Raw genomic sequence first — 12,408 nt, forward strand, 5'->3', positions numbered from 1 at the left:
GGTGTCATCTGCATATCTGAAGTTATTGATATTTCTCCCAGCAATCTTGATTCCAGCTTGTGCTTCTTCCAGCCCAGCATTTCTCATGATGTACTCTGCATATATGTTAAATAAGCAGGGTGATAATATACAAGCTTCATGTTAATACCTACTAAATCCCTGAGGTATGTTACATATTTTTATTTTTTTATTTTTTTAATTTATTACATCCTAGGTATGTTACATATTTTATTTCACTACACTACAGAGTTTTTGAAGAAAAGATTGTTTCCTGTTCAGTTCTAAAGTTTCTGATATAGTTGGTATTTAATAAAGTTTGCTTATTAATTAAATAAAATATTATTGCAATTCAACCAGGTGAATTCTACTGCTATGGCAATTTAATAGATGAGCAATTTAGTATTTGAAACATTAATCTAGACTAAGTTTTATTCATTTATTTAATTTTTAAAGTCTCTATGACCTTGCAGGATATATAATTTTTGTGAACAAGATAAGTTAAAATTGTTAATCTCAAAAATGTTAAATACTGTGACATGAAGTGTGACAATCGCTTAATCATGTCCACTTTTTGTGACCCAATGGACTATAGCCCACCAGGTTCATCTGTCCATAGGATTCTCCAGGTAAGAATACTGAATTGAGTTTCCATTTCCTTCTCCAGAATCCTGTGAAAGAGACAGACAAAACAAGAAGAAGAGGGATGGGTAGAAAATTGTAGCATCCTTCATTAGCACTATTCTTACTTGTAAGATAGCTCAAAAATCCACATAATAGTCAACAATCATACATTCAGCAAACGTTTGTTGGTATGAAGGAATAACTTCAGTGGAAAGAATTCAGCTGCAATGCAGAAGACGCAGGTTCAGTCCTTGGGTCAGGAAGATCCCCTGGATTACAGCATGGAAACCCACTCCAGTATTCCTGCTTAGAGAATCCTATGGATAGAGGAGCCTGGTAGACTACAATCCATAGGGTGGCAAAGAGTCAAAAACAACTGAAGTGACTGAACATAAACACAAGCACATAGGAATAACTAAGCTATTTTTTTTCCCAGATAGTTGTAATCGCTATAAAGAGATAGGGAAACATTAGGTGGTATAGTGAGGAACTCAGGTGAGAACTTTTGTTTGAATAGTGAAAAGGAATAATCCATGTATAACTCTGACCAAGAGGGGTTACAGGGAGAAAAAAATATAAATGTCCAAGAAACAAAGCATGCCAGAGTGGCAGTCCTAGTGGGTGCTAGTATTTTGTAGAACATGATTCCAAAGACCCTTTGTAAGAAGAGTCAATTCAAGTCAATTCAAGAACCATGTAAAAATTCAGCTTGAATTTTTATCTTGTTATAAAATAGCCTTATATATTTATGGTCATTTTTACATTCAGTTCAGTTGCTCAGTCGTATCTGCCTCTTTGCGACCCACGGACAGCAGCACACCAGGCTTCCCTGACCATTACCAACTCCAGGAGTCTGCTCAGACTCATGTCCATCAAGCCAGTGATACCATCCAGCCATCTCATCCTCTGTCATCCCCTTCTGCTTCTGCCTTCAATCTTTCCCAGCATCAGGGTCTTTGCTAATGAGTCATTTCTTTGCATCAGGTGGCCAAAGTATTGGAGTTTCAGCATCAGTCCTTCCAATGAATATTCAGGAATGATTTCCTTTAGGATTGACTGGTTTGGTCTCTTTGAAGTCCAAGGGACTCTCAAGAGTCTTTCCCTACACCATAGTTCAAAAGCATCAATTCTTTGGTGTTCAGTTTTCTTTGTAGTCCAACTCTTACATCCATACATAACTACTGGAAAAACCATAGCTTTGACTAGACCGACCTTTGTTGGCAAAGTAATGTCTCTGCTTTTTAATAAGCTCTCTAGGTTGGTCATAGCTTTTCTTCCAAGGAGCAAGAGTATTTTAATTTCATGGCTGCAGTGACTATCTGCAGTGATTTTGGAGCCCAGAAAATAAAGTCTGTTCCTGTTTCCATTGTTTCCCCATCTATTTGGCATGAAGTGATGGGACTGGATTCCATGATCTTAGTTTTCTGAATGATGTTTAAAGCCAACTTTTAAACTCTCCTCTTTCACTTTCCTCAAGAGGCTCTTTAGTTCTTCTTTGCTTTCTTCTATAAGAGTGGTGTCATCTGCATGTCTGAGGTTACTGATATTTCTCCCAGCAATCTTGATTCCAACTTGTACTTCAGACAGCCTGGCATTTCACATGAAATACTCTGCACAAAAGCTAAATAAGCAGGGTGACAATATACAGCCTTGACGTACTTGTTTCCCAATTTAGAACCAGTCTGTTGTTCCATGTCTAGTTCTAACTGTTGCCTCTTGACCTGCATACATTTTTCTCAGGATGCAGGTATGGTGGTCTGGTATTCCCATCTCTAACAATTTTCCATAGTTTGTTGTGATCCACATAGTCAAAGGCTTTGGCATAGTCAATAAAGCAGAAGTAGGTGTTTGTCTGAAACTCTCTTGCTTTTTTGATGATCCAACGGATGTTGGCAATTTGATCTCTGGTTCCTCTACCTTTTCTAAATCTTGCTTGAACATCTGGAAGTTCACAGTTCACATCCTGTTCAAGCCTAGATTGGAGAATTTTTAACATTAATTTGCTAGTATCTGAGATGAGAGCAGTTGTGCGGTAGTTTGAACATTATTTGCCATTGCCTTTCTTTGGGATTGGAATGAAAACTGACCTTTTCCAGTCCTGTGGACACTGCTGAGTTTTCCAAATTTGCTGGCATGTTGAGTGCAACACTTTTACAACATCGTCCTTTAGAATTTGAAATAGCTTAACTGGAGTTCCATCACCTCCACTAGCTTTGTTCATAGTGATGCTTCCTAAGGCCCACTTGACTTTGCATTCCAGGATGTCTGGCTCTAGGTGAGTAATCATACCATCATGGTTATCTGGGTCATGGAAATATTTTTTGTATAATTCTTGTCAATTTTTGCCACCTCTTCTTAGTATCTTCTGTTTTTGTTAGGTCCATACCATTTCTGTCATTTATTGTGACCATCTTTGCATGAAATATTCTCTTGGTATCTCTAATTTTCTTGAAGAGATCTCTAGTCTTTCAAATATCAAAATAGTGAAGTAAAATGGCAAGTAATCAATTCCTGAATTATGTTCAATTCTAACCTTTAAAAAAATACTTGGAAATTGAATGATTAATGTATATATAAGCATATATATGGTAGCTCAGATGGTAAAGAATGTGCCTGCAATGCAGGAGACTCTCGTTTGATCCCTGGGTCAGGAAGATATCATAGAGAAGAAAGTGGTTACTCACTCCAGTATTCTTGCCTGGAGAATTCCGTAGCCTGGCAGGCAACCTATAGTCCATGGATCGCAGAGTTGGACATGACTGAGCAACTGAGCATGCACGCATACACGTAAATATTTATATGTATGAACATGTATATCTTCAGCATGGAAATATGTAAAATACTTGAATCTCTAGATAACTTCTTAATAAGTTTTAAAACCGATATTGTCTTATAAGAATTTGCTGAATTTAGAAATTTAATTTCAACATTCTCCAGAGGTTCTTTGATAAAATTGGGGGCTTGCTTAGTAAATGTAAACTATATGTCTAACGAAACAAATTTTCTTCTCATTTTTTTCTCATTCTTCTTTATTCCATTTACTCCAAGCAGAAGGAATTATGAAAAGGTAAAAGAAAATTAACATTTATCCTTATGACATAAGATACTAATTTCCAAAAAGACATAAATCAGTTTTCCTTCAAACTATACAATGTATGAGATTCACTTCAAAGAGAGAGTAAAAGTTGCTGTCTAATAACATCAGTTATGAATTTCTCCCTGACATCAAGCTGAAAACAGCAATGTAATAGACTAGTTTTTCCTCGTGAATTGCTATTGTTAATTGAGTAATATAAAAGTGGGGGAAAAGTTAAAGTTCCCACAACAGAGATTTTGAGGTAATTCCCACCGTTCAAATAATTATATAGAATTGGTAAGAGGGGTGTTGTGTGTCTTCTTTTCTAGATTACATTTGGAGTTTCTATGGCACAGAGTCCTTATGTCACAGAGAAAGTCTGGGCTCAGCAATACACCTAGCAATACTCCTGTTTGCTAACCTCCTGTTTCGTCTATTCAACTAAGTTTGTTTTTGTTGTTTCCAACTGAGCAGTTATCATGTGTCTTTCAGAATTCACTGTTTAACTGACCTGTGTGTGTGTGATAAGTCACTCAGTCATGTCTGACTTTGCAATCCCAAGAACTATAGCCTGTGGGTCTTCTGTCCATGGGATTTCCCAGGCAAGAATCCTGGAGTGGGTTGCCATTTCCTCCTCCAGGGGATCTTCCCAAACCAGAGATGGAACCTTTGTCTCCTGCATTGACAGGCACATTCTTTACCACTGAGTCACCAGGGAAGCCCTGTAATTGACCTGATAATTATGAATAAATACAATGGGATTATGTACCTTCCTCTCTTATGGTGCTTGAAGATGCAAAATAAGAGCTATTCTCCCACAAAGGGGTGCTCTGTAAACCATAGGCTCACTACAGAAGAAAACTAAGGAAAGAAGTCTTTCTTCTAGTTCTACATACAATGTATATATTTAATTCAAGCATTTTTACTCTCTTCCCAAACTCATGAGACCCATAGCCACTTGCTTACATTGTCAACTGTGAATTCACATCCTATATTCACTAACATATAAAGATAGGACTTTTCATTTTAAAACTTTTGAGCCAAGCCAAGCAACCAATTATCTTATCTACCCAATTTCAAATGACTAGATTATAGAAGATGCTAAAATTGTTGATGGAATAATTTACAGTATATCTCTTGCCCTGTGAGGGAGATTGCAATTAAAATGCTGTATGTTCAGAGCTTTGGTATGATGGACAGGTATTTAGCTGGAAAAAAAAAAAAAAAAGCTAAATTCCTTTACCCTTAGTGGTAGAAAGAATGGGCATTTTGTTCAGCTGACTTGGTTTTATGCACTCTTATGCTCAAGTAGAAAAAATATAAATGTACAATAATAAAGTAATGATAACAGTCATGTTCCATTTTCCTTTTCTATCTTAATAGCCCCAGGTAGGTAATTTTACTGTGTATATAAATCATTAGTCTTCAGCAACCACTCAGTTCTCTAGCTATTCTTAGGCTCCAAAGCAGTTTTATTTTGCTAAGAGCCATTCCTGATTGTCTCTAGAGTGATGACAGGGGTGAGGGAGAATTTAAATTAACTTCAAGGTACATTTGCTTCTATTATGCAGAAATAATACCCACATGACATATAGGCCATTCTCTAGTCAGATACTAACTTACAATTGTCCTGTATCAGTATAACCAGTGTGCGGTGCCAAATCTTTTCTGACTCAGCTTGATTTCAGTGAAAATCTTTGATGACTTCAAATTTGTAGTGAAAAACAAAAGCAACAAACACAAAATTCCCTCCATAATTTTAAAAACATAACCAAGGATGGGTTTCAGGGAGGAAACTAGAAGAAAAGTCTATGCAATAAATAGAATTCCCCAAATGAAGCCAAGTAAAATGCCAAATGAACTTAAAGGATTTAATTGATTTATCAAGCCACATGGTATAAATAGTTGTAAAATTAAATTAATAGTAAAATTAATTATAATCAGTAAAACTTGGGCAAGAAGTTTAATGATTCTGGACCTCAATTCATGTTAAGAATCCTTGACTTACTGAGATCTAATGTTAGAGTTTCCATAATCTTCATGTTTTTACAAATGTATTTTACAAGTATTTAGGGCACAATTTAGTCCAGAATAGTTTGTTTTTTTTTAAGTAATAATGGAATAAATAAATGGGAAAAATAAAGGAACAACCTATTATTCCTTTGAAGGCTTTCTTGATCTTTGCCTATTTTTATATGTATAATAGTCTTCATTCACTGAGTCATGTCCAACTCTTTGCAACGCCATGGACTAAAGCATGCCAGGCTTCCCTGTCCATCACCAACTCCCGGAGTCTGCTCAAACTCATGTCCATCCAGTCAGTGATGCCATCCAACCATTTCATCCTCTCTCACACCCTTCTCCTCCCTCCTTCAAATCTTTTCCAGCATCAGGAACTTTGTTAATGAGTCGGCTCTTCACATCAAGTGGCCAGAGTTTTAGAGCTTCAGTTTCAGCATCAGTCCTTCCAATGAATATTCAGGGTTGATTTCCTTTAGGGTTGACTGGTTTGATCTCCCTACTGTCCAAGGGACTCTCAAGAGTCTTCTCCAATACCATAGTTCAAAAGCATCAATTCTTCGGTGCTCAGCCTTCTTTATGGTCCAACTCTCACATCCATACATGACTACTGGAAAAACCATAGCTTTGACTATACAGACCTTTGCTGGCAAAGTAATGTCTGATTTTTAATAAGCTCTCTAGGTTGGTCATAGCTTTTCTTTCAAGGAGCAAGCGTCTTTTAATTTCATGGCTGCAGTCACCATCTTCAGTGATTTTGGAGCAAAGAAGAGTCTCTCACTGTTTCCATTGTTTCCCCATCTATTTGTCATGAAGTGATGGAACCGGATGCCATGATCTTAGTTTTCTGAATGTTTAGTTTTAAGCCAACTTTTAAACTCTCCTCTTTCACTTTTGTCCAGAGGTTTTTGGTTCTTCTTCGCTTTCTGCCATAAGGGTGGTGTCATCTGCATTACTGAGGTTATTGATATTTCTCCCAGCAATCTTGATTCCAGCTTGTCCTTCAGACAGCCTGGCATTTCACATGATGGACTCTGTGTAAAAGCTAAATAAGCAGGGTAACAATATACAGCCTTGACATACTCTTTTCCCAATTTGGAACCAGTCTATTTTTCCATGTCTGGTTCTAACTCTTGCTTCTTTGCCTACATACATGTTTCTCAGGAGGCAGGTAGGTGGTCTGTATAATGTACATAATTATAATATGAAGGTAAGTTGGAAGATGGAAAACTGTATGATTTTCTATTTCTTATATCTAAGAAAGGTATATAATTCTATAGTACAAACAAGAACTAATAAATACAACTTCTGTGCCTGGTATGTAATAAGTTTTTGAAAAATATTTATTGAATTGATGCTATAACACCTTGTGTGCAAAACCTGAGAATAAAAATGATTAAAGGAATAGAAAGATAAGGCACAAGATAAGCACCCATAAGGTAGGTCAGAATTATCTCACTCGAACTAGTCCCCTGAAATTCATGTCAGTTAGAAAAAGAACAGGCCCTCTTTGGGTAGCTCTCTGTCTTTGGTGGCTTCAGATTGTTTCTTGGCAGTCCCAGCTCTGCCAGTAGATGAGAAGTATTGTAGAATGGTGACTGACCTGCTTAGTTTTGTGAACTGCATTTATCTGATTTGAGGAACTCCCAGTTACTCTCTTAGACCTCATCTTAGGGATTGTTAATGTGACTGGGGTAACTCCTGAACCTCTCACTTTTGGCTGTGCTCATGAAATCCTCCCTGCATCTGGAAAGCTTGTTAACTCATGGGTGGAGAGAGTGGGAAGGTAAGATGTGCTAGGCAATAAAGTGATGTGGCATTCTGAAAATGTGTCCTTTTGCTCCGACCCCTGAATAGGGACAAAAGGCTAGAATAGACAGATTAAAACAACAGTACCAGCACCACTGTCATCTGGCTGACTTCTAGGGTCTTCCTAGGAATTCCAGAGTATGTGTAAGCCAAGCCTTCCTAAGCCTTGTATGAAAAAATGGTGAGCATGCACCTTTGGGACCTGTTTAGGTTCCCTGCCCATGATGATCTGGTTTGGCCCAGCTGCCTTGTTCCCCTTTCCTCTGGCACTCCTGGCATGCACCGAAGCTGGTGCCACACCTGAGAACAACTGATGTTTGACCTGACACATTCTTCTACCAGCACACCCCTTCCTTATCCCACTCCCTTAAGGATACTTTCGGTGGTTGTGATTTTCATTCCTGGAATCTACTGTGTCTTGGAAGGTTCCTTTTGAAAATTTTTGGTTCCTATGGTTTGAATGTGGAGAAAGATATCCAATAATTAATAACATGTCTTTCCACTAGAAGTTATAGATCCTTTTCACCAAATGTGTGTCCTATTTTATGATTAAGTTTTCTTCTTGGAAATGAGGCTCCAGTTTGTGGATATCAATAAAATGATATTCTATCTGCCAGAGCAGGATTAAACATAACTTCTTATGACAGAAATGGCGTGTTTCATCCCCACCCAACGTTTCCCCTGCTATCAACAAGGTTCTTCTACTATATAAGGCTGCATCTCCAAGTCAGTGGGAAAATGAGAAATAAGCAGGTCTGCACCTTTCCAAGGAAAATGCTTTCTGTTGCTAATTTACATCTCTTTCCTTCCATTGAGTATATATTAATAAACCAGTGGCATACATATATAATAGTTGATAAAATATTGAGTTATATAATTTTAATTATAGATATCTTACTACATGACAGGCCTTGTGCTAAGTGCTAATAAGTTTTGCATTCAGTTTCCTATCTGACACCAAAAATGCAGTATGAAGAAAATATTAACTAGATTTTGCAAATGAAATTAAATCTTATGAGATAAATTAATCTGCTTAAAATTATCCTAGTTAATTAATGCAGAACCAAAGGTCCGTATCTATTTTTCATTGTTTTTAAAGGCATAATCTTAAAAAAATTAAATAGTACCTTTAAATTTTAATTCTTTAGTATATACACTGAACATTGCCGTGAAAGAAGGCAAAACTTGGTCTACAAAATAAAATTACTAGTTTGGCAAAGGTATTTTTTTAAATAACAATAAAAAAATAATTATTTTCTTTGTAAAATGTATTGATTATGAAGCATTCCCACGTACTATTGGGGATAAAGTAAAAATTTCCCAGATGTCTATTTTGTGATATCTACAGGGTGAAATAAAAATGAAAGGGTTTGCAGAGATACTAGATTTGCTCTAGTGTCATTTAGCTGTATTTCCTGTCACTTCAGGGAGCCAGGCCCTCAGGTAAGAGCTTGACTTTGAATCTGGACTGTCACCACTTCAAGGAGAAAAAAGCCTTGCACTTAAGTTCAGTGACAAAGTCTGCCCTTCTCTTATTTCCATCATGATTCCTTGTTCTTACTGCCCTGTTGATTCCTCACTAAATTTCACAATTAATAAGGGGTAAACAGTGGTCAGACAATGGCATTGAAACATGTATGTTGTCATATGTGAAACGAATCGCCAGTTCAGGGTCGATGCATGTTACAGGATGCTCAGGGCTGGTATGCGGGGATGACCCAGAGGGAGGATAAAGGGAGGAGGGAGGTGGGAGGGGGGTTCAGGAGGGGGAACTCATGTGCACCCGGGGCGGATTCATGTCAATGTATGGCAAAACCAACCAATATAATATTGTAAATAATTAGCCTCCAATAAAAAAAAAAAAAAGCTGTTTCTCTATCCAGGTCAGTGAGCCAAAAGAACTCAGGACCAGAGAGCTGAAGCAGATACCATCCCATCCTAGATAGACACTGGGTAGAACTGTCAGCTCTTAAAAGAAGGACAGATTTTATTCATCATTTTGCTAGTTTTTAATTAATAGAAGAGGAAACCAAGGACCACAGAGCTCATGTTAATGATCTGTGGAATACACGCAGATTTTTATTCTATTCCTGAGTTTTTGGACTCCAAATGTTTGTTTCACTGTGCCACCTATGTAAAATAAACAGCCGAACACAGCCTACCTTAAAGCAGTTTTTCATGAAAACACACACACACATGCCTACTAAGATATAAGCTGCAGAAGGCAAACATAGCACTTATTTATTGTTATATCCCTGGGCTTCCCAGGTAGCACAAGTGGTAAAGAACCTGCCTGCCAATGCAGGAGACCCAAGAGACGTGGGTTCGACTCCTGGGTCGGGAAGATTCCCTGGAGGAGTCAATAACAACCCACTCCAGTATTCTTGCTTGGAGAATCCCAAGGACAGAGGAGCCTGGTGGCACACAGTCTATAGGGTCGCCAAGAGTTGAACACGACGGAAGCAACTTAGCACTCACTGTCATATCTCTAGCATAGTCTCAGGCTCCAAAATCCAGCTTCAATAGAGGGACCTCAGTTACTGATGAAACTATTTGCAGGGCAGAAATAGAAACACAAATACATAGAACAGACTTGTGGACACAGGATGGGGAGAGAGAGGGTGTGACAGATTGAGAGAGTACCACTGACATATTTATATATATACTACCGTGTGTAAGATAGATAGCTAGTGGGAAGCTGCTGTATAGCACAGGGAGCTCAGCTCGGTGCTCTGTAATGACCTACAGGGTAGCGTGGAGGCAGGGTGGGAGGGAGGTCCAAGAAGGATGGGATAGACATATACACATAGCTGATTCCCTCGTAGCTCAGCTGGTAAAGAATCTGCCTGCAATACAGGAGACCTGGGTTCGATCCTTGGGTTGGGAAGTTCCCCTGGAGAAGGGAATGGCTGCCCACTCCAATATTCTGGCCTGGAGAATTCCATGGACTGTTTAGTCCATGGGTTTGCAAAGAGTTGGACTCAATGGAGCAACTTTCACACATAGCTGATTCCCATTATTGTACAGCAGAAAGTGAGTACTGCAAAGCAATTATACTCTATTTTTTTAGCACTTAATTTATTTTTTTTCCTAAAAAGAAGAGGGACCTCAACCCCTGAGATATGAGGTTTTTGAGTCTGCAGGCTTTGGGACATGTCAGCCCCTCCTCTAGCATGATCATGGTCTGGGGTCAAAGTCTCCTGATTCCTGAGCCCACTGTGATCTCTAACTACTGGGGTCAAAGGCTTGCAGGTGCAATTCTAGGACCTGGGCAGTCAAGGATTTCCAGTCTGATCTGTAGCCTCAGCTTTCTACCTGGCTTTGTTGCCTTGAGGATTTGACCAGTTTCGTGGGAGTAGATTTGAGTGCTTAAACTGCTTTGCAGGACATTAACTCTCTCTGGGAAGACAGTCTGTGGAGAACCTCTCCGTCAAGTAAACCTTCTTCCCACCAGCACACAGGTATTATCATTAACTGTATCACCAACATCAGGCAGTGTTAGGAAAGCTGACAGTGTTATCGATTCTAAAATGATGTGGCCTCACACATATTTTTAGATGGCCACATTCATGTTTGGGATTTCAATTAAATTGTAAGTGAGGAAGTACCACAATTATACCTCTTTGTTTTTTAAAACGAGAGAGCAAAAGAGACACAGATGTATAGAACAGTCTTTTGGACTCTGTGGGAGAGGACGAGGGTGGGATGATTTGGGAGCATGGCATTGAAACATGTATATTATCATATGTGAAACGAATCGCCAGTCCAAGTTCGATGCATGATACAGGATGCTCGGGGCTGGTGTACTGGGATGAACCAGAGGGATGGGATGGGGAGGCAGGTGGGAGGGGGGTTCAAGATGGGGAACATATGTACACCTGAGGCAGATTCATGTCAATGTATGGCAAAACCAATACAATAATGTAAAGTAAAAAATAAATAAATAATTAATTAAAAAATAAAATCTTCCTAGGAATAAAATGTGTACCTAAATGTCTTTTTAATTTGGGATTCCTATGAATCCAAATGTCTTTCTATGTGGTAATATCACTAATACTATTTAATTAATATCCTGGTCATAATGAAGAAGTGTTGAAGCAATAGTTCTCAATCCTGGTGCCTACTAGAATCTGGGAGGTTTTAAAAATCCAAATGTCCAAAACACATCCTAGCCTAAACAAATCAGTATTTCTTGACTTGGGATCCAGTCATCTATATTTTTTAAACTTCTCAGGTGGTTCCAATATAAATCCACATTTGTAAAGTTCTGTTCTTAGAATGTATTGTATGACTAGAGACAGGGTAACCTGATTTTTACTGTATTAATTATACATACATGCAGACATTTGTGTGTCTCTTGCTATTGAAATAATTTTAAATTTTAAATAATTTTTAGTAATAATCGAAATAATTGTTACCAACAAATGTTTCTATTACAGATGAGCAAATAGCATTTTTTTTGCTATAATTAGTCAATATGTTAAGTTCATACCTTTCAATGCTAAATTATAGTATTTGCATTGTCCTGATGTAAATCCAGTACCCAGATATTTTGGGATCACCTGTATTTCAAGATTGCAACAAGGGAATGACCTCAAAATTTCACATAAATCGTTGCTTGAATATTTTTTGCTATTGCATGATCCTTAAGAAGTTAATTTAGACAAAAATAGATGCAAACCAATGGTTTTTCTTTCTGCTGTTTAAAAATGCATATATCAGCAACCGCAGAGGCAGTATCATCAGATTATGGGAATTAATCAATTATTTCAGGTCACTATGTTGCAGACTCAATTTTGAAGGCATACCAATGGCAATATATTCTCTTTCGAGCTAATTTGGATTTTCTCCTGTGAAGTTATGTCTTTGGGTTGTATCATAAA

Source organism: Moschus berezovskii, chromosome 4, assembly GCF_049115385.1.
Source record: "Moschus berezovskii isolate FMDL1 chromosome 4, NW_MosBer_1.0, whole genome shotgun sequence".
In the NCBI taxonomy this organism is placed as follows: Eukaryota; Metazoa; Chordata; class Mammalia; order Artiodactyla; family Moschidae; genus Moschus; species Moschus berezovskii.